The 24,099-nt window shown below is 34.6% G+C and overlaps 1 long non-coding RNA gene across 2 annotated transcripts; it reads right to left on the reverse strand.

The window, feature by feature from the left end:
- Nucleotides 1-3,953: 3,953 nt before the first annotated feature.
- On the reverse strand, nt 3,954-22,713 carry LOC103876968. 2 transcript variants are annotated; one of them, XR_002516656.2, is made up of 5 exons: nt 22,626-22,713; nt 16,739-16,861; nt 13,157-13,289; nt 10,972-11,043; nt 3,954-4,018 (listed from the first exon to the last, which is right to left on the reverse strand). It is a non-coding gene; the product is annotated as an uncharacterized LOC103876968 (long non-coding RNA). The 2 variants fall into 2 exon arrangements; XR_002516655.2 differs by lacking the exon at nt 3,954-4,018 and adding an exon at nt 10,806-10,895.
- Nucleotides 22,714-24,099: the final 1,386 nt, after the last annotated feature.

Genomic DNA, 24,099 nt, shown 5'->3' on the forward strand with positions numbered 1-24,099 from the left:
GAAGAAAAAAGGATTTTAAACCAGCTGGAAGAATTGTAGTGTCAAGAATAATTTTCTGCAAAAATAGAAGGGCTCTGATAACGCTTAAAAGTTACATTCAGGCATATCCTGTTTTATTGCACTTCATTTTATTCTGTTTTTTATGAATTGAAGCTTTGTGGCAAGCCTGCATAGAGTAAGTCTATTAGGGCCATTTTTCCAACAGCATGTCCTCACTTGTCTCTGTATCACATTTTGATAATTGTCACAATACTTCAAACTTTTTTATTATCATTATGTCTGTTATAGTGATCTGTGATCAGGGTCATTATTGTAATTGTTTTGGGACACCATGGACCACGCCTATATAAAGTGGCAAACTTAATTGATAAATGTTGTGTGTTTTTAATGCTCCACCAACTGACCATTCTCCTATTTCTCTCCCCCTCCTTGGACTTCTCTGTTCCTTGAGACACAATAATATTGAAATTATGCCAATTAATAACTCCACAATGGCCTCTAAGCTTTCAAGTGAAAGGAAGAGTTATGTGTCTGTCACTTTAAATCAAAAGCTAGAAATGATTAAGCTTAATGAGGAAGGCATATCAAAAGCCCAGATAGATTGAAAGCTAGGCCTCTTGCACCAGTTAGCCAAGATGTGAATGCAAAGGAAAAGTTCTTGAAATAAATTTAAAAAGTGCTACTCCAGTGAACACACAAATGATAAGAATGTGAAACAATCTTATTGCTAAGAAGAAAGTTTGAGTGGTCTGGATAGAAAATCAAACTAGCCACAACATTCCCTTACCAAAGCCTAATCAAGAGCAATACCTGAACTCTCTTCAATTCTACGAATGTTGAGAGAGGTGAGGAAGCTGTAGAAGAAACATCTGAACCTAGAAGAGGTTAGTTCATGAGATTTAAGGAAAGAAGTCATCTCTTTAACATAAAAGTGCAAGATGAAGTAGCAAGTGCTGATGTGGAAGTTATAGCAAATTATCCAGATAAAGCTAACATTATTGATATAGGATGCTACAATAAACAATAGATTTTCAATGTAGATAAAACAGCCTTCTGTTGAAAAACAATGCCATCTAGGACTTCCATAGCTAAAGAGAAAAGGTCAATTCCTGGCTTCAAAACTTCAAAATACAAGATGACTCTTATTATGGACTAATGCCATTGGTGATTTTAAGTCAGAGCCAATGCTCACTTACCATTCAGCAAATCTTGGGGCCCTTAAGAATTACGCTGAATATGCTTTGTCTCTGCTCTATAAATGGAACAACAGTCTGGATGTCAGCTCAACTCTTTACAGTGTGGTTCACTGAACATTTTAAGCCCACTATTGAGACCCACTGCTTAGAGAAAAAGATTCCTTTCAAAATATTACTGCTCATTGACAATCCACCTTGTCACCCAAGAACTCAATGGAGATGTACAAGGAGATTAATGTCTTCATGCCTGCTAACACAACATTCATTCTGCTGCTCATGGATCTAGGAGTAATTTCAAATTTCAAGTCATTACTTAAGAAATACATTTCTTAATGCTACAGCTGTCATAGATAGTGATTCTTCAGATGAATCTGAGGAAAATAAATTTAAAACCTCTGTAAAGGATTCACCATTCTAGATGCCTTTAAGAACACTGGTGATCTGGCTGGGTGTGGTGGCTCATGCCTGAAATCCACGCACTTTGGGAGGCCAAGGCGGGTGGATCATGAGGTCAGGAAATCAAGACCATCCTGGTCAACATGGTGAAATCCCATCTCTACCAAAATACAAAAAATTAGCCAGGTGTGGTGGTGTGTGCCTGTAGTCCCAGCTACTCGGGAGGCTGAAGCAGGGAAATCACTTGAACCCAGGAGATGTCGGTTGTAGTGAGCCGAGATTGCGCCACTGCATTCCATGTATTCCAGCCTGGTGACAGAGCAAGACTCCATCTTAAATACATAAATAAATAAACAAACATTGGTGATTCATGGGAAGAGGTAAAAATAAATATCAATATTAACATGAGTTTTAGAAAAAGTTGATCCAATCCTCATTAATGACTTTGAGGTGGTTAACACTTCAGTGGAGAAAGTAACGGCAGATGTGGCGGAAATAGCAAGAGAACTGGAATTAAAAGTGCAGCCTGAAGATGTGACTGAATTGCTGCAATTTCATGATTGAGCAAATGAAGAATTGCTTCATGTAGATGAGCAAAGAAAGTGGTTTCTTGAGATAGTATCTACTCCTAGTGAAGATACTGTGAATACTGTTGAAATGACAACAAAGGATTTAGAATATCACATAAACTTATTTTATAAAGCAGCAGCAGGATTTGAGAGGATTGACTCTAATTTTGAAAAAAGTTCTACCAGTGGTAAAATGCTATCAAACTGCTTCATAAGCCACAGAGAAATCTTTCATGAAAGGAAGAGTCAATTGATGATGCAAACTTTGTCTCATTTGAAGAAATTGCCACAGACACACTAATCTTCAACACTATCACTGTCATCATCAGCAGTCATGCACATTGAGGCAAGATCCTCTACCAGAAAAACAATTATGACTTGCTGAAGGCTCAGATGATAGCATTTTTAAGCAATAAAGCATTTTTTTCTGAGTTGTGGTCTCTGTCTGTTGCCCAGGATGGAGTGCAGTGGGGCAATCATAGCTCATGGCAGCCTCAGACTCCCGGGCTCAAGCAATCCTCCCACATCAGCCTCCCAAGTACTTAAAACTATAGAAGCATACCACTACCACCATGCCCAGGTAAGTTTTTCTTTTCTTTTTTTTTCTTTCTTTCTTTCTTTCTTTCTTTTTTTTTTTTAGAGATGAGGTCTCACTATGTTGCTCAAGCTGGTGTTGCACTCCTAGCCTCAAGAGATCCTCCCGCACAGCCTCCTGAGTAGCTGAGATTACTGATGTGAACCACTACACTCAGCAAGTATTTTTCAATTAAGACATATGTATCTATGTATTTATACCTTAATTCATATATATAGAGATATAGAGAGAGACATAATTCTATTGCACACTTAATAGACACAGTATAATGTAAACATAACTTTTACATATACTGGGAAACCAAAAACTAGTGTGACTCACTTTATTTTGGTGGTCTGGAAACAAACCCACAATACCAAGGTTGCCTGTATAAAGGCAGAGATAAATTGATAATACCCATAAGGGAAGGGAAATGCAATGGCTTCTCCTTTGAAAAGTAAAACCTTCCACATTTTTAGAGATCTCAATAGAAATTAAAGAGAAGAAAGAAAGGAGATAACAAAAATGAAAGAGGGAATTAACATTTTGGTTCGCTTCATTGTTATTTCTTCCAAACTCTGGTTTTTCCAAGTTGCTTTGAGTTCACTCAGATTTAACAAACATTTAACAAATACTCTGCACCAGGAATTTTACTAGGTATATATCCTGAACATACACATCCTTACCTGGAAGAAACATTGTTCATAAAGCAAGGATACATACATAAAAGTGAATTAAAGTAACATTTAGGTAAGTATTCTCAGATTCATGATCTCATTTGCCTCTCAGAATAACCTAAGGTGACGGAGAGAGTAGGTGTTAATCTTTACTACAGATAAGGAAACTGAAAATGAAAAAAACATAGAGTGATGTTAAATATTGCATTGTTAATTGCAACCCAATCTAGGACTTCTGGGTGAAAGCCAGGGCCATCTCCACTGAAGCCTAAAGTTGGCCATGGATTTCACTGTGGATGTGCCACCTTCACTTTTTCTGACAACTTGGGCCTTGACTTAGAAGACAATGATACCTTCACCAACTTCATTTTCTGAGCTTCTCGTCAGATGTCGTGGAATAATGCGTGTCTGTTACATTCCCCAAGAACAGAGTGATGTGTGGCCATGATAACTTCATTCAAATTATATCCAAGCAGCTCAGAGTTTAGAAGTCTTAAAGACAAAAAGGTGAGGAGGAGAAGAGGGAGTAGAATATTCCTTTTTTCAAAGCTTCAGAAGATGATGATCCAGAAAATTTATTTTCCCATCTCTGTTGCCAGCTTTGACCTGCTTATAAAGGAGAAACAGAGATACCTTTTGCTCTTATCTGATTTGTTGGAATTGGTGCTATTACTTTTGTCTTGATTGTAATGCACTTTTTCTCCATCTAAGCTCATTTTGAGCATTTATCTTAACATATCTTTGTGATGGATTTGCCACCACTTTCCTCATTGTTCCATGTCTATAATACAGATTCTAACTATTGATAGGGCATTTTTCTTTTGATTCATTAGCCCAGGAATGAACTAGGTAGTTCCAGTAATGAAAAAAGGGTAATCATTTTGCATATATCCCACAAAAAATGGCAATTGTTATTAAATTGTGAAAAAATATTAGAACTGCAGTTACATACTTAAACACTTTTCTTCATATTAAGGTATTTATTATAGTTCCCATATTCATCTTTTACATACAGTCATTTACTTGTTTTCACACTATTTCTGTGATGTAGGAAAGTTAAATATAATTCTCATTTATAGATTTTTTAAAGTGAGCTATGAAGAGTAGCATATTCATGGCCATGCTATCAGAGGAAGATATTTCCACTAAGAGGCCCAGAATGAAGAGAGGGGGAAAAAAAGTCCTTCTGACTCTATATTCCATCCTTTGTGCATTAAAAAGAAATTAACAGCAACTGATATTATTATATTATCTGAAATTTTTATAAGTAAAAAGGTTATTCAAAAAAACTGAATAAAATAGTATCACAAAAAAAGTTAACAACAGATAACATTACTTAAGATAACAGCTTGAATTCGGTCTTTCCACGGCAAAACTTCTTTTCCCATGTTATATTCTCCCCCATCGCACCACCATGTCCTCCCAACATTCCAGCACTTGTTTCAGTGTTTAGAACACTGTAGCCCCTTGGTAAATTTACTATTTGACTCTACATATTTATATTTCTGCCATCTTTTATTTACTTCTTACTAATTTGAGGGCTTCGCGTCATAGACTTGCATTTAGTGGGCTTTTCAACACTAGACAAGAAGTATTATGCAATACGTATTTTTACCCAAATCATCTAGAAATCTTAAGCCACTGAAGAAAGTAATCCATATGACCTCATTATGGATTTGATTCTATTCACACTGAGTTCTATACAGTGGAAATTGTATGCAAGGAGAAGTAAATATCACCTCATCCAACCCCTTCAGATTAAATATGAGGCAACAAAGGTCCAGATAGGCTAATTGCCCTCCTCAAAACCATTCAATTAGCACCAGACTCAACTCAACACATTGTTTCTTGACTCCTACCAGTCTCATGTTTTCTTTCTTCTATTCTGCAAAAGCTGAATTTTCAATATGTAGTAAATTTTTTTCTTAAGCTAAGTTACATCTTTTAGGAAATAAAAAAGTTCCTAAAACTAAATACACTAAAAGTATAAGGTTTATCTCATCTTTGCACTTAGTGTTACCAAGTTCAGAGTGTTGCTATATGATGATGTCGATGATGATACTAGATTATAGGGTCAATTTCCTAATCATAGTATGCATACACCCAGGCTCACCCGTACATTTTAAAATCATGAGCCTGATGGAACTTGAAAGGTAATTCTCAGTATGGAAGGGTGAATTTATTATCACTAGTCGGGGAGAAAAGGTAAGACATTGCCTACTGATAGTGCCACCAATTTTACACAGAAGTCAGCAACATGGAAAGATAGAATCTCACAGGAAAAAGAAACTGTGCATTGTTTATGTCTGGAAATTATGTGGATTATTAGAGATGTTAAATTAACTTGATATTTTCCCCCAATTAAGTATAAAGCATAGATATCGTGAACTATTAAATAATGTTTATGGTATATTTACCAAAACTGGGACATGGGGTAAGAGAGACAGCCTATAAGAATTGGTGAAGAACATCTTATGGCCTAGAATAGGATAGAAGATATGAGGAAAGAAATGAAGAGCATCATCTCAACATTGTCTCCTGAACAAAGTAAACTTCAATTAATATTATTTGAACAAGATTAATTTAATACCATCATAGAGTCTTAAACACTACATAATGCAATCTTTGACACCATGAAAAATAATGATGTATATTATAAGAGGCCTAAATATCCAGAATATAAAGATGTGTCAAATGTGAAATTTTTATAAATATATGCAAACACATAAATCTAAATATATGCAAACACATAAATGTATCTCTACCCACTCCCTAAATCCCACTGATAATGATAGCAAAATATAAAAATGAGAGTAGATCAGGAGTTACATTAGAAAACATTAAAAAGTATTATCAGATTTGCTGAATTTTGGAAGATATAATGCAGATGGAATATAATTGACAGCAAAATCTGAAAGTGCTGAACAACCGGAGGTACAACAGAATAAAACAGTTAATTTTCCCATAGACTACCAGACTACAAATTATCAAAAAAAATCTCTATTTAAAAAAATGCGAGGCTTAATACCCAGTTCATGGGTTGATAGGTGCAGCAAACCACCACCATACACGTTTACCTATGGAAAAAACCCACACATCCTGCACATGTATCCTCCAGAACTGAGAATTAAATTTAAAAAAAAAAGTTTACTGTGAGAGATTAGCAATGAGAATTTTTGCACATTAGAAATACTATGACTATAATTTAGCAAAAAGTAAAAATTTTATTTTGGGTATAAGGACAGATATCCTTTTGATGAGTTTTTCACCATTAGGAAGATTGCATTAGAGATGAATTTGGATTAATGTAGAAATAAACTTGAAACTAAAAGTGTCCTATTTTCACTGTTAATAATAAATACATTCCAATATGTTCAACGTATAACAATAGATTTATAAAAGAAATAAGCACCCTGCAGCATTTAAAATAGTATTCGGGCCAGGTGAGGTGGCTAATGCTGCTTTGGGAGGCCAAGGACGGAGGATTGCTTGAGGCCAGGAATTCAAAACCAGCCTGGGCAACATAGCAAGGCTCCACCTCTACAAAAGAAAAAATAAAAAATTTGCTGGGCATGGTGATGCATGCCTGTAGTACTAGTTACTTGGGAGGCTGAGGCAGGAGGATTGCTTGAGCCCAGAAGTTAGAGGCTGCTGTTACCTGTGATCATGAGACTGCATTCCAGCCTAAGTAACAGAGTGAGACCCCATCTGAAAAATACTATAAAATATAAAATAAAATAATAGTATTCATTCGTTTTGCACTAAGCCTTCTTCCAGGATGTCCTAATGGACTGTGAAGCAGTAAACATTTAGACTTGTACAAGCACTCTCCCCTCTATGTGGTTCTTTAATTCTCTTATCTTTTTCTATGTTTGGATTTGAGGCTTTATTCACTTTCTCATTTGAACACTACATATATTAAGTTTGGGGAATCCATTCTTTCTCTTCTTTAGGTCTTCATATGAAGAACCATACTTAGTTAGAATTATAGGCATGTCTCGGAGGGCAAAAGCATGGATTATTTATGCCTTATTTGGAGAAGAAAGTAGGCATTGTACGAATATCAGCAGCAATTTTTCAATAGGAAGAATATTCTTGATATTTTAGAAATGAAGCTTTCAGAAGAGTCTCCAGGTTTCACTAACTTGCTACTTCCTTATTAAAACACAGTTTTAAAATGTCTGCCACTGTATTAAATATCATGGACATTTATATTTCAAACATGCAAATATAGTTTGGGATCTCATTTGTATCTTCAGCACGTAGCTCTAAGTCCTCTTACAATTTACAAAAATCAGATGATCATGTACTTTATACTGTTAAACAGATTGAAAGCTTTCAACTTGAATCCTTAGGAAACTATTTTCCCTCTTACTACAAGACTCAATAGAGGAGGTGAGAAAAAAAAATAGGAAGGTTTATTGACGGTCTTTAATTCATATCTGCAGGTTCCAGGCTCACTTTTGATGATAATCTCTTATAATTGAAGTAGAACAAAAGCTATAATCTATTCAGAAGACCTATTTATACATTGAGGAAGAATTTACTAAATTTTTACTAACTCAAATAATTCTCACTGGTGCTTTAAATTAATTATCTCTTGTAAAAAAATACATTTTGAAAAATAAATAAGTACCATGTAGCTCATATTTCAGGGTCATACTACTGAAACCAGCGTTAGATTGCGTTTCCAGTGATAGTGAAGGATTTGCATTACCTACCCCATGCTTTCTCAGAGCATAACTTGTAACACGTAAAAATCACCTAGATTGGAAAAGGCTGTGATCAGTGATCATGCAATAAACTGAGGACTCTAGAAGAAATAAAATCTTATGTTTTTGATCTCATTTTCAAAACATTTATTTTCTAACCAACAAAAGTATATGTGGACATATATACAAATATATTTAAAAGTATATGTAGACATATATACTATATATTATATAAATTTATGTATTTATATATAAATAATATATTATTTATATATATATATAAATATATATATCTATAACCACAAATGGAATGAACTATCTCACCCTAACTGGAGTCTTCTCAACACTACCTGACATTAACAAGAGAGAGAGGAAAGCATTTGAAACAGTAGACTATCATTGCTGCCAAATTCCCCATCCATTTTACAAATAGAACAACAAAAGACTGAGGCTGTGCAGTTATTCCCCCATATAGAGAAGTTGAGGCAAAGTGAATCTACTTTCACTGACACTGACTGTGTCCATGAGACAAACATCAGACCTTCTCAGGACACAGGAGGATCTCAGGCACTCAGGCATTGACATACATCTGGGTTCCTGCCCTCTACCCCCATGTATGGAGGCCTCTAGTTCCCCTACCTCAGGTCCATATTAGGTCCTTACTTCTCCTTGTGCAATTATCATTTTATTATAAATTAATCAAATCAGATTTTACTAAGAGGAGCTAAAGTAAGACACAACTGACTGATATTTTTGTTATGTTTTGTTTTTAATGTCTTTGAACTTGTGACTCTAATTTAGGTCAAGAAACTACTTTTACTTAGATTACTTAAAATATAATGAAACCTTTTTAACAGCTTCATTGTACTTCTTTCCAGAAAAAGAAATAGAAGCCTCTTCTAAGCTGGTACCGTGGCATCTGGTCCCAGTTAGTTTGACAGCTACCACACAGTTATATGCATATATGTGTGTATGTGCATATATACACACACATATGTATCATATGATATATATCATATATATGTGATTGTATTTACTGGAAGATTGAAAACCATGTTTTTTGTTTTCTATCATTAAGAATAATAACCGATTTTTATTTTTCCCTCATTTTGATGTTTATTTGATATTTGAGTACATTAAATTTCATGTGCAGTTAATTCTACTGCTCCATTATGTTTTAAGAGCTAATTATTGATCCCTGCATGATTTAGATAGTATTCAGAATAAAATTTTTTAATGTATTCAATGAACAGACCACATCCTATGGTTAGTTCATAAATTAATATCATTGGTCAAAAAGGAAAATGGTCAAGGGAATGTGAATATCTCAGTAACACTGATATTTATTATTGGGGAAACAGTCTTGGACTCAGGGCATACAGATGTAGATCAGTTGTGTCATTGCTCGTATTCAAAGGCCACTACAGTATTAGTTGACAGTCTGTAAAGTTTAGCTGTACTTAAAAACCAATCTTGCTAATGTTAATATAGGCCTGGATATGTGTAGCGTATTTCTATCTAGGAATCTCTTATTTTTACATTCTACCTGCAAAACTAAGAGGCAGGAGTCATTGCCATTCATCCTATTTTTTGGGAGCAATTCACTATAACTAAAATTTATTGTATCATTTAGAAAAAAAGTTTCTGAAACGCAGAAAGTAGAACAAACTTGGGTTTTCTATCTTTGAGTTCATACAATTAGTCCAGAAACTGGATCTTAAATAGCACAAGGCAATTTTCATAGTTTAAAGAGAGAAGACTGTAAATCTGGTTTATCATGTTCTTATCATTCTTTCAGAAACATGTGAGGAAATGTGAGGACCACTGTGAATCGAACAATAATCATAAAATTAGGAACAAAAGAATCAGACAGAACAAAGTCTTTTTTTCTCTTTTTTTCCTTTTCTTTTTTAGGATTCTAAATCACATACAAAACATTTGTTCTGCTCCAGCTCTTTGTGAACTAATTGGCTCTCCTGGAGGGATAGGTAATTGTACCTGACTACACAAGCTGTCCCGAAGCTCCCTTGGAAAGCTCCAGTAAGCTTCTAGTGTTAGCAGCCATCAAGGATTTCACAGGTCAGGCATCGGATCGATATAGCTAAAAGCAGCAGGGACTGTAATGTCGACAGCAGGTTTCAGAAAGCGCTGCAAGTGCCAGTTTGTTCCTCTTCATGCAGAAGCTCAAGACAGCTTAATTAACCCTTGGAAAATACAATTTATCCAGAGGCTCGGCAGGTCCCTACCAGGCCTTATTGGTGAACTGATAGGAGAGATACTGTAGCTGGCAGAGCTGAATTCCCATTTCCCCCTTTAATGCTGTTTCAGTTAGGATGCAAAGAAAACATGGTTTTCAGTGGATGTGTTCCTCATGTCCTGAAGAGCAGGCGATAGGAGGCAGTCTTAGAGGGGGGTTTGTTAGAACTCACTTGTGACTTCAGCAGGAGCAAGGCCGAGTCTGAGCATTGATCATCCAAGCCCTGGGGTGAGAAATTGGGATGTGTGTGCATGGGTGTGTGTGTGTGAATTAGATGTGTGAGGGAGAAGTGTGTGTGTGTGTGTCTGTTGGGGGTGGGGGAGGTGGTGACGGGGGCTAGGGGGAGAAAAGCAAAGGCATTTTTCTCTTTTTCACTGATGTAAATGCTTCCGTGCCCTTGTGTAAAGGTGTTCTTTAATTGGTTGTCTGTTTTTCATGTCTCTAATATCATACAACCAAAAAGAGTGCAGATCTGAATATTTTTTTACATACTTCATATTGGAAGACAAAACACCTGCCAGAGATAACAATCAGGGAGAAGTTAATTTGTCACATGTTATACTCCAACCCCCACCTCCAGTGTTGCTCACCATGTCATCAGTCTTTTCTTCTAATACAGTTCTTCCACACTAAGGCAAACCGCTGAAGAGACATAAATAAAGCTAGCCAGATACAGAAAATATTTGAAGTTAGTGGGGCTTGAGAAATTGTGGCCACGTGAATGGTCTGGTGCATTCACTTAAATTGATTGTATCTACTTGTATTTGCATTCACATTCACATTAGCAACATTTTAAATGTGTATCATTTCAATTAATTCATTTACAAGTATTTTCCTAGGTTCATATCTATGGTCATTAGTGAGGGTTCATGGCATTCAGGTTCCAGAACAGTGAACTCCCACACACATACAGGGTGGATAGATGCCATCTCCTTTCTGCTGGCTCATTTCCATTTATGATCAGAAGCAAAGTAGATTGAAGTGGAAGAAATGAAATTAAATACAGATTAAATGTGCATAGTGTGGTGGCATATTTTAGACCAGGATCCAGCCATAATCTCTTCAAAATAATTTATAACGAGTATAATATGCACAGGGTAAAAACAAACGTAACAGATGGGAAGTAAGGGCCCTGCCCTCCTCCATTATCACCAGTCTTTCTTCCCAGAGGAGAAACATGTAACCATTTCTGTTACCAGCTCTTCCACTGGGTAGCATGCATTTACTCAACAAATATGTACTGAACAGTTACTGTGTCCAGGCATTGTTTTAGACCCTGGTGATATGGAAATGGTAAAAATAGACACAAGGATGTCATCAAAGAATTTACTTCCTTACGTGAACAGACAAAAGACAAACAAACAAAAATACATATGTATTAATAATATCTCAGGAAGTAACTATAAAGAAACATTAAGTAAGGTAAGAATACAAATAGTTGGATTTCTGTCATTATCTTTAGCATAGCCAGGATAGTTTCTCTAAAAAGGTGACATATGAAGAAAATTGGAAAGAGAAGAGTGATGCTTCATGCAGTTATCTGTCCAGGGAAGGAGGAAGAGCTGTCCAGGGAGAAGCAGCCTATGCAAACCCCCTGAGATGACAGCATGCTTGGCCTGACCACAGCAGAGCAAGAGAACTTTGTGGTAGAAAAAAGTGAGAACAGGAGGATGAGGCAAGACATTAAGTCACAGATATAGTAAGAAAAAATATATATAATGTAAGCCCTTATAGGCATTGATAAGAGTCACACAGCTAGGAAGTGTAGATTTGGGTTTTAAACACAAGACTAACTGCATGCTACTAACCACCATGCTGTACTGATAATTGAAAACAAGGGCTTGTTTCACATAGGATTTGTGGTCATCTATGCTGTCTCTCACTGTACCCACTCCCTCTCCACTTATTACTCTGACTAATCAATAGTTGACTGTAATTCCAAATTAACTGACTTATTAACTGACCAGCAAGGATAGCTTTATATCTACTTGGACACAGACATCAATACTTTCCAGTTGTACATAGACAGCATTGATAGAGGCTCAGTCAAGAATTATGTGTGGGCTGTGGGCAGTGGCTCACGACTCTAATCCCAGCAGTTTGAGAGGCTGAGACAGGAAGATTGCTTGAGTCCAGAAGTTAGACACACAGCCTGGGCATCATGGTGAAACCCTGTCTCTACAAAATAGACAAAAATTAGTTGGGCATGATGGCGAATGCCTGTAGTCCCAGCAACTTGGGAGGCTGAAGTGGGAGTATCGTTTGAGCCCAAGAGGTTGAGGCTATACTAAGCCTTGATTGCGTCACTGCATTCCAACCTGGTCAACAGAGTGAGACATTGTCTCCAAAACAGACAAACAAAAAAACAGTATTCTGTGTATCTTCCAATAACATTTCCAAAAGGCTGAGTACATATCCAGTCCTTGATTAGTGAGACTAGAAAGGACTTCAGAGGTTAGTCAACCCTCTTCATCCTACAGACAAGGAAAGGAAGACCCAGAATGGTTAATATTTTCCTTTTCAAATTCAGAAAAGAAAAATAAACTCCCAGAGAGAGAATTAGTGGGCAACGAACTATGATCAACCTCAGGGTCCGGCAGACCCCTTTTCACCTTTTCTTCCTTGTCTGACCAACACTGCCCCAATCCTCTCCTCCCAACCTCTATTTCTTTTTTTGTTTTTTAACTCTTATTTTAGGTTGAGGGTACATGTGCAGGTTTGTTATATAGGTAAATTGTATGTCACAGAAGCTTGGTGTAGAGATTATTTAATCACCTAGGTAGTAAGCGTAGTACTTGATAGGTAGTTTTTCGATCCTCTGCCTCCTCCCTCCCTCCATCTTCAAGTAGGCCCCTGTGTCTGTTGTTTCCTTCTTTAAGTCCATGTGTACTCAGCGTTTAGCTCCAATCTATAAGTAAGAACATGGGGTATTTCCAGTCTCTATGTCTGATATCATCTTATTCACGTTTATGAATTTTTAAAATTTCTTATGGCAGAAACATAAGAAAAAGATGGATAAATAAAATTCCTAAACCTCATTTTTCATTTTACTGTCATTGTTTTCTTCTTCAAAGTATTTCACTGGAGGAACTAGCAAACAAAAGGATAATTTACACCTGTGAATTGCACTTTCTTTCTAAGCCCTTGTGCTGTGAAGTTCAACAAAATGGTGGAAAATCGAATGGGAGGGGATGAGGGATGAGAGGCAGCATGGGACAAAAGGTGTGGCACCAAATCACCAGTAATGGCCAGCTTGCTACGGGATTTGAACAAGTCATTTACCCATGCTAAACCTTAGTTCCTCTTCTGCAAATTGAGAGTTTGAATAGATAATATCAAAGTCCCTGGCAGCACTAGAGGTTTTAGAGTCATGCCATCAAAGGAGTAGCACCTAGATGTCACAGGTAGTTCCCCAAAGCCAGACACCCGTCCTCTACTGTTATTTCTGTACATTTTATATAGCCACCATTCAAATTGTAGCATGCACTCCTAATTAGCATTTTATTAAAGCTCAGCTCGTGTCTGTACTCTGTTTTTCAAGATGACTTAAAAGAAATCAGAATTTGTGTGCTATTCATTCCTTCTCAAAAGCATATTTTCGAGATGTATTTAGGCAATAGTACTTTTCCAAAGCATAATTGTATCCTAATGTAAAAACTGCAAATATATTTCTTTTACCATGTTTGGCAAATCCTTAAATGACCTCATATTTTAGCATTATTATATAATACGCAAAGGAAGATACATCTTATGTGAACTTATACACATAAATAGGATTTTTAAAAAAATTCTCGACACAGTACCGTATGCTGCATGCTTTTTGTGGCTTATGAAAGAACAAAAGACTAATATACTAACTGAAGTTTGAGAATTTCTGAACATTATCTGAATTTCTGTAGCATCCACTCCATTTAATCACACGTTCAAGTATCAGTCCCATTAACAGTGTCTTCAAAGTATTTACATATTGACTGCCTTTGAATAAACATTTTTATATTTTCTTTTTATAACCAATCAATAGTAATGTCTGTCTCACAAAGATAAGTGAATACAAGATTTGTTGACTGATGTTGCATATTTACATTACAGTTATTACAATGTTTTTATGATCAAATTGGATATAAGAGAATTTGCAAATACATCTGTTTGTTTAATGACATTCCCATTGTAGTCTGTAGTGCTCCAAGAACCATTTACACTGTCATGATACCATCTAAAATAGCCACCCTTATCTTTCTTCAGTTTTTACTTGGCTTCATTTTTCTTCCTAAGCTTATTACTATCTGAAATTATGCTATAAATATATGATTCAGCCTCAAACAAAGATGAAGGTTAGGGAGCTAGCCCCCTCCCCCCTCCCCCCACACAGTAGGTTGAAAATCCACATATAACTTTTGACTCCCCCAAAACTTAGAAACTAATAACCTACTGTTGACTGGAAGCCTAACTGATAACATAAGCAGTCAACTAAAACAGATTTCATATATTATATGTATTATATACTGTATTCTTACAGTAAAGTAAGCTAGAGAAAAGAAAAATATTATTAAGAAAATCATAAGGTAGAGAAAATATATTTACTATTCGTTAAGTGAACATGGATCATCATAAAGGTCTTCATCCTCATCATCTTCACGTTGAGTAGACTGAAGAGGAGTAGGAAGAGGAGGGATTGGTCTTGCTGTCTCAGAGTGGTGGAGGTGGAAGAGATGGAGGAGGTAGAAGGGGAAACAGGAAAGGCAAGCACACTCAAAGCAATTTGTATTGAAAAAAATCCATGTATAAGTGGACTCATGAAGTGCAAAACTGTGTTGTTCAAGAGCCAAATGTATGTTCATACTCATTAACTGTCACTATAGACCAGGCGAGGTGGCTCACACCTGTAATCCCAGCACTGTGGGAGGTCGAGGTGGGCAGATCACCTGAGGTCAGAAGTTGGGAGAGCAGCCTGGCCAATATGGTGAAACCCAGTCTCTACTAAAAATACAAAAATTAGCCAGTTGTGGTGGCACGCACCTGCAGTCCCAGCTACTTGAGAGGCGAAAGTTGCAGTGAGTCAATATCGCACCACTGCACTCTAGCCTGGGTGACAGAATGAGACTCCATCTCAAAAAAAAAAACAAAAAACTGTGACTATAATGTGAAGTGTTACATGAAGGTGGAAAGCTTGACTGTCTAATCACTATATCACCAGCACTTATAAAAGCATTAATCACACAGTAGATGCAAAATACATATTTGTTAAATACATAAATAAACTCTGGACCATTTATATGTGATTGTAAACAGATATACCTAACATTAAGTTGGGACATTATGCATATACTCAATCATAGGTATATACTGTATTATTTAGCATTAGGTTACCTTGAAAACTGATCATTATACAATGAAATAAACAAACAAATGTTAGATTGGGTTTACAAAGTCATCTTAAAAAGCCTGAAGACCTCTACAGGTAAGGGTGAGACCTGGAAATATTTTTCTGGTCAGGTTCTTTCAAAAAATACTTTCATGGGAAAATAGCTAAATCTGTTATAACAACACATTCAAGAAAAACAATGTATCAGGTAAACAGGAATAGAAGGCATTAGAAGTGTAGAATAGGAACCAGAAATTTGAAAGTTGGCAATGTGCCAGTCAATAATGTATAAGAACCAGAGTAACTACAGCACTGGAGAAGAAAGACAGGGCTGCTTCATCAAGCCTCACTTATTACCATCGGTCTCGACTCTGATTCTGATCATACAAAGCAGTCTTTTGATTACGAATTTGCTTCTTGATAAGGCGGAGGGAGCTTTCCTTGCTTAGTGAATGCTTCCATTATTTTATCTAGAAAGAGTATCTCTCATTAAAAATTAATAAATTGTATTTCTGATTTAAACATGACCTTTATTAGACTAACTTCATCCATGAGAGGTTACCTCATTTTCAGCATATGACAACATTCATTTCACGAAATTCCAAGGCTGAGGTCCAGACCCCAGACTCAAGTGATCCAATATAGAGACCCTGTCAGCATTGTGACCAACCAGACTTTATTGGTCATACTCTTGTATAGCATACATGAATGGATTCACTAATTTCATTGATGAAAAGTACATTAAGATGTATGCATTATTGTTATACAATCCTTTCTATCTCACCAAGGACTGCAATCTTTCACTCCTTTTTGAAGTATTTTCAAGTTATCTCAAGTTAAAATAACAGACATACCTTCAGAAGCTTTAACCTCTTTGTCAGGGAACAACTCCAGCCTCACAAAGGATGGCAAGGAGTGAACCTGCTACCACTCCATAGATGCCAGAAGTAGACAACAAGACTTACTACACCAGAGCAAGACAGTTTATTACTCACACTCAGCAAACAGAAAGCGTGTCATCATTCTACCGTCTTGTACAGGTTCCCCTTGCCTCCCAAGGCCCATGGGCATTGTGATGAGCCAAATGGATGATTTGCGCACAGTGGGTTGGGTTGCAGCTGAGGAATACAGGATCAAGGGCAAGCAGCAAACAAGTTAGTAGTCACATTGTGGTCACTTTGACCAACTTAGCTTCCCTATATGACCAGCTACATAATTTGTTCAGTATCATGAGACAGGTAAAAGGGAAGTAAGTATATAGGTAATAAGCTGTTATGTTTTTGTTTCTGAGTTTACAACTCCTAAGGATTGACTTCCAGTTTGGTTCACTTAGCATATGTCCAGTTCCAAATTAAAAATTGTATTCTATAAACAATATTATTATCTATGGTTCTTTTATGGTGACAACTCACAAGAAATTTTAGAAGTTGCTTACTCCATTATCTAATCAAATAATTATAGAAAGTATTAAATATATGTACAAAAGCTTTTCAGAAAAAACAAGGCAAATAAGTGAAGGTCGAATAATTCTGGAAACTTAACAAAATAAAAACAGATACAAAATAATAAAATAATAGTTATCAATCCTTTAGAATTATTTTTAAGAGAGAGTTACTAGTTTATGGAAGTTTTTCAGGAACAAAAATCCTCCAAGAAACTATGGAAATATTAAATGTATACTGACTAATAAAAAGTGACCCAAAAGATTCATTCACGAACTTTTTACTTATCCCAATAGAACGGTTAGCAGTGAACCAGAGAGTAGTGAAGGTCTATGAGAAGGATCAGCATGTGATCAGCAGGAGAGAGTCTAGTAGAAATGTTGGCTTTGAGAGAAATTATTTAGGTGTCTACGTTTAAAATTCAGAGATTACATGGGGAAGTTTTTACATATTCATCCTACATAAATAAGTTATATCCTCAATTTGTTCACTGATATAAATGGTATTATCAAAGTAACGCAAGAACAGAAAACCAAACACTGCACATTCTCACTCGCAAGCGGGAATTAAACAACGAGAACACATGGACACAGGGAGGGGAACATCACACACCAGGGTCTGTCAGTGTGTGGGAGGCTAGGGGAGGGATAGCATTAGGAGAAATACCTAATGTAGATGATGGGTTCATGGGTGCAGCAAATCACCATGGTACATGTATAGCTATGTAACAAACATGCATGTTCTACACATGTATCCTAGAACTTAAAATATAATAATAATAATAATAAGTATGTAATCTCATGTAGTTTGTGTTCTGTTTTTTTTTTTTTTAACACATCAGAAGATTAAGCCAACAATTTACAAGGGTGGTTTTTAATATTCAGTACTAATTTAATCACCCTTAGGGAGAAAAAAGCTAGTTTTCTTTCTCAATCTCAGCTTCTAAAGCTTTTCAATAAATCATAGAAAATAAAAATATAAGAAAACAAAAATCTTGTGTGAGGCAGTTGATATAGTACAAAGGTACCTGACCTACATTCTAGTGTTTTGTTCTACCATTGCTAAGGCTAGAGAACTTAAGCAATTATCCTTCCTGGATCTCAGAAACTTATCTATAGAAGAAGGAGAAGTGGGCTAGATGATTTGTATAGTTATTTTCTGCTCTAAAATTCTATGATGGGCTTTTTATTAAACAAATAAGAATATTTGAAGGATCAGTACTAAGAATTTGACCAGAAATAGATTAAAAGGGAATTAGAAAAAAAAAAAAAATCTACCTATTCTGATTGGTTCACCACAGGGAGCAACACATTTCTTCATTCAAGGGTGAGCCAGAAAACAAATACAAAACTTAAAATTAACAAAAAAGAAGGGGAAAAGTGTCCCAGCATGTAAAAGAACATTATCTCTATACAAGTAGGACCTGCCATACTGAGATAAATTATACATGAGATAAGATTAAATAATAAACAAAGATTAAAACAAGAAGAGAAAAAACATTATAGGAAGCAATTGCCCCAAAATAAAACTGCGGTAGCTAAATCTCAGTAAATCTCAGAAGCACCAGAAGAGCCAGCCTGAAACTGCAAAAAAATTGAATTATCAGTGTGTAGAACAAACATAAAAAAAGTACCTTTAGTATGCTGAAGAAAAAGATAAAGTAATGTAAATCACGAGAGAAAGAAAACTATGGAAAAAGAATAAACATATGAGCTATAAATAATAAAAATAAGAGGAAATCCAAAGTTAAGTAATCAAGGTGCAGAAGAAAGCATCTCTCATCCAAAAAAATGCTGAATCTAGACATGGAAGAGGCTCACCATGACTTAGGAAAAAATAGATACTTATCAAAACATATTCTAGTGAAATGCTTGATTCTTTAGTGTAAGGCTAGACTCCTATCAGGGGAACAACAGCTAAATTGGTCTCAGAATGCTAAAAGAAAATAAACATTTGTAGTACCTTGAAAGAAAACAGTTATGATGACTCAAGGATTTTTATACCCAAGCAAGTTGTCGTTATTATTGTTATTATGTGAATGCTGTTTTAAGATTATCCATGTATCAGAGAATATACCATTTTGTAATTTTTCACACAGAGAAATATAAAAATTTGCTCCACATTACCAGGAGATAAATCAAAACTAAAAACTGAATAGTGAGAAAGAAATTGGAGGTTTGACTGGCAGTGAGCATCGATATTAGTTAAAAATCTAGAAATAAGCCCAAAGCAATGTTGTTCTGTTACAAAAACATCAACTTCATGGAATGTTAAAAAATATTCTAGGACAAATTGACTCCATAGTCAAACAATTTTGAGAAAGTTTGCATAATGCAACTTCCTGAAGACAAGCCACAATATTTATGATTATATTAATCTCTCTTTAAAATCTCTTTTAAAATAAAGATGTCAATATAATTGTGCTTACCTCAGGCAAGCCTCATTGACAGGCTTCCCTTACCATCAAAGATTTTTTTTCAAAACACTTATTAATATATTATAAAATAGAGTGTTTTGGGGGAGTCACGAATTGGGAAATGCTAGCCTAAATAATTGTGATAAATGGACGTAAAAATTAAACATAAGAGACAAAAATTATAAAGAAATACTTGTTAAAAAGAAAAAGAGGGTATCAACATAACAAAGATGAAGGTGACAAAGAGGGGATGGACAGTGTATTGGGAACTAATAAAGTAGACAAAGCAACACATACGATTTTCATCTTCCATTGGAAGAAATCAATTTTTTTTAATTGTAAGAAGATAAATATAAGTTTAAAAATGGTTTTGGAAATCAAACACTGAAAACTTTAAATGCATTTGCCTAACTGCAGATCAAGGAGAAAATAAATTACAAATTTAGTTATTTTATTTATACCTTTAATTTTAAAAAATAACAATTTAGAAGAATTATGATATTAGGATTATTTATATATCTAAGTTTTTGGAGTAGAACTAAAGCTGCATCAAAAGTAAATTCACATCTTATGCACAACTTTTATTTAAAAAAAGGAATCAAAAATTAAATGAATTAAACTTTATTTCAAGAATTTAGAAACAATACTTCCAGAAGTCCTAAGGAAATGAAGAGAAAGGAAATACTAAATATCAAATCAAAAATAAATGAAATCTAAAACAGAAAAACTGAGGAAATCACAGAAACAAAAGCTTTGGGATGATTTCTTGTATTGGGGTCAGCTGAGGCTATGCTTAAGCAGCTTAAGAAATCTCTCCTCTTATTCTGCCTTTGGAGCACCCTTGCTTTGATTTGGTAGCCCCATTGTCCACCTTATAGCTTCAAACATGTTTTCTGTCCATATGCCGAGGTCTTTCAGCTTCGCTATAAAAGAATTCCATTGATCCCTTGGTATGGATGTGTTTCAATTTCAGTTTCCCTCCCATAACCTATTTTTTTTCATATAATGCTATATTCCACTTTCTGTAGCTAAGGTCCAGAATCTTAGGTTTATTTGAGTATGGGAGGGAAGATGGAATAATTACAAATGACAAAGGGCATATAAAATGAATATATACATTTATATTTATATACACAGAATGTACATTTTTATAATGTATATAATATGTATCATATTATTTATGATGTAAATATATAATCATAAATATATTATAAATTATAAATGATATTAATATTTATATTTACATATATACACATATATATTCACATTCACACTAAAAAAACTATATGAGACTATTAATTAATGTTAATTATATGAGACCATTGTACATTTTCCCCAAATCAGAATTTTCTGAAATGGACATTTTCTGTAAAAATATAAGCCATTACTACATAGTTACAAAGAAGTATCATGGTAAATCAGAAATTAAAAATAAAAACAAATGTTAAAGAATTGTCTATTTAAAAAGACTTTCGCTTAAATTATTCGTGGACTATTTTTATCTTCATGAAACAGATCATTCTTTTAATATATATTTTTCTTAGCATGTAGAGAAAATACAAAGAAAACATAAATTTAGCATAGAGAAAATACAAAGAAAACGTAAATTTAATTTTGAAAGCAGTCAATGATAAAAGGATATTGGAGAAAACCCCATATAAACATATATGCAAGAGTATTTTAAAACATTAGCAAATATAATTTCAAATTTTTATTTAATTTAAAAATTATTAAATTCAACTTTAATTACAATGTCTTACATAATAATATCATTAAAATGTATTATAAAGCACAATAAATCTGTGTAACCCATCACTAAATTTTAACAAAAGTCAACTCATGACCAATCTTGTTTCCTCTATAATTCCACTCTCTTCTCCCTTCTACTACCATTGCTAGATTACATTAAAACCAGTCTCACACATTGTTACATTTTATCTTTAAATATTTCAGAAGACTCTTAATTGATAGGATTTTTTTCCCTTTTTTGTTTGTCTTGCCAGTTATTTGTTAAAGATACTACAGAACTTTTCACACTCTGGACTCTGCTGATTGCATCTCTGTAGTATTATTTATATGTTGCTCTATTCCATGTATTTCTTATAAACTGGTGGTAAGGTAGAGAGCCTTAGCGTTGGGGTCTCCAGTTTCAGTAATTCACTAAAACTCACGGGACTCAACATATAGCCATACTCATGGTCATCATTTATTACAGAGAAATAATACAAAGAAAAATCAGCAAAGGGAAAAGGTATGTGGGACAAAATCTAGAGGAAATCAGGTGCAAACTTGCAAGAGCCCTCTCCTAGTGGGATAACAGTACTCACTTAGCAGCAAATGACAGCACATGTAAAATGTTGTATACCATTGAGGATTGTCATGGAGGCACCCTCTGCCTGGTATATACAATTCAAGACTTCCATAAAGAAAGCAGGGTTCACCATAAACCACATTGTTTGTTTAAACAGTTTAAGCACAGTAAGCATTCTTAGTAGGTAATGATGGTAACTCCCTTGAAATTCAGCTTCCAGACACCAGTCAAGAATCAACCCACCTTGCAAGCAGGGCTTTCTCTAAGGATAAGATGTTTCAGGACTGCTAACGTTTTTCTACATGCTCGTAATTTTATTTATCTATTTATGTATTTTGAGAGATTACTTTGTAGGTAAAATCTTTTTCTGGGAGGCTCACAATTCCTGCTTATATCTATTTTTGTGATGATAGTATCCATTTATACTTAATGCCTAAATCCATTTATTTCATTTAGGGTTGAAAAATTATGATATTATATTACTTTTCACTTATTAGTCGGAATACTTACATGAAAAGAAGGCAATTTAATAAAATAAAAAATATAGGAAAGTCTACTTTACATAGGAAAGGCAAAATCAAAAATGCTTCAACTCATTCCTTAGCAATCTCAAAGGTAATTGGTAAGATTTTTAAAAATTATTATTATGTATTCATGCATTTAAACATATTTCATGTATCCAACTCATTGCAGTTAACCTAATTACTGCTTACATTGAATTGTCTTTGGCCAATGAGAGCTTCTTCAGGTTGGCTCTGGGGTCCTGTTGACCACTGTAGTTTTTTACAGTATCCTTGCTCTATGGCTTGACACAGTATTCCAGTTTATCTTGCATATTTTCTGCCTCAGACCTGAATTCAGCCATGTATTCAAGGAGCCTTGATTTGTTTTACTGAGAAATGGTACTTAGAGGCCACAATTTGGCAATTGTGGGTGTTCATTACTATCAAGTTTGTTACTGTTTCTAGGCTTTTCAGCAGACAAATCTATGAAACATGTTTTTTGTTTGTTTGATTGTTTCGTCAAAAAATACATTATGACATAATACTGATATTTCTAACTCCAATGTATAATTTCAGATTCAACTTCCTTAATTTTTTATCTATTCCTCTCTTACGAAAAATTTTAATTCCCAATGACATTCATGTGCTTATTTGCTTTATCCTACTATACACATGCAACAGTTACACAATAATACCACTAACAGCAGATTACCAAAAACAGTTTATTTTTTTCTGCATTATTTTGGTCTTTAGCATATAACCCATTAAGAAAGTTCAGCCAGTTTGTTATATTTTAAAATCCCTTGGAATGATTAGTTTCTGGGAGATTATGCCATGAATTCAATACAGAATTAGATTCATTTGTCTCATTTTAATTTTGTTTTTAACTGTTTGTATTCTTTACTTTAATTTTTAATATTTATGTAAAACACATCCATGATTAAAAAGTCAAATATGTAAAGAAACACAATATACAAATTGTTTATCTTAAATATTTATGTTCTTTATTTCTTCTTTTGGCCCTATAGATAATCATTCATTGTTTTCCACAACATGCTTTTCCTTTTTACTTAAAAACCTGTACTAATAATTATTTCATATGTATATATAAAAATATTCCTCATTTCTGTTTATAGCTACATATTTCCATGTGTACAGTAGTTCAATCAATCCTCCATTGATGAGCATTTGGGTTCTTTCTAGTTTTTACTATTATAAATGGTTCTCTAGTAAATAGTCTTGTGAACGTCTTTTCATATTTTTCCTGAATATCTTTGGAATAGATTCCTAGTAATTAGTTTTCTGGGTCAAAGGGTAAATGCTCATGAGTTTTTTTAGATATTGCCAAATTTTCTTCCATGGGGGTTGTACCATTTTGTATTATCACCAGCAATATATAAGAGTGCCTATTTTCTCACAGCCTTGCCAACAGTTGTCAAACTTTTGGGTTTTTGCCAACCTGATAGGGGAGAAGTAATAACGCAGTGTAATTTTAATTGGCATTTATCTTATGGATACATTTGAACATTTTTTCCTATTTTTAAGGGCCAAGCAAATGCAAGTACAAAATATAAAAAGTATGATCTCTTATTAACAAGTAAATTTATTCCAACTAAACAAGAGTGTTGACTAATAAGAAACACATTATAATACATAAGTGTATCAAATTTAAATATGTTTACTC

The sequence above is a fragment of the Papio anubis genome, chromosome 14 (genome assembly GCF_008728515.1).
Source record: "Papio anubis isolate 15944 chromosome 14, Panubis1.0, whole genome shotgun sequence".
Classification (NCBI taxonomy): Eukaryota; Metazoa; Chordata; class Mammalia; order Primates; family Cercopithecidae; genus Papio; species Papio anubis.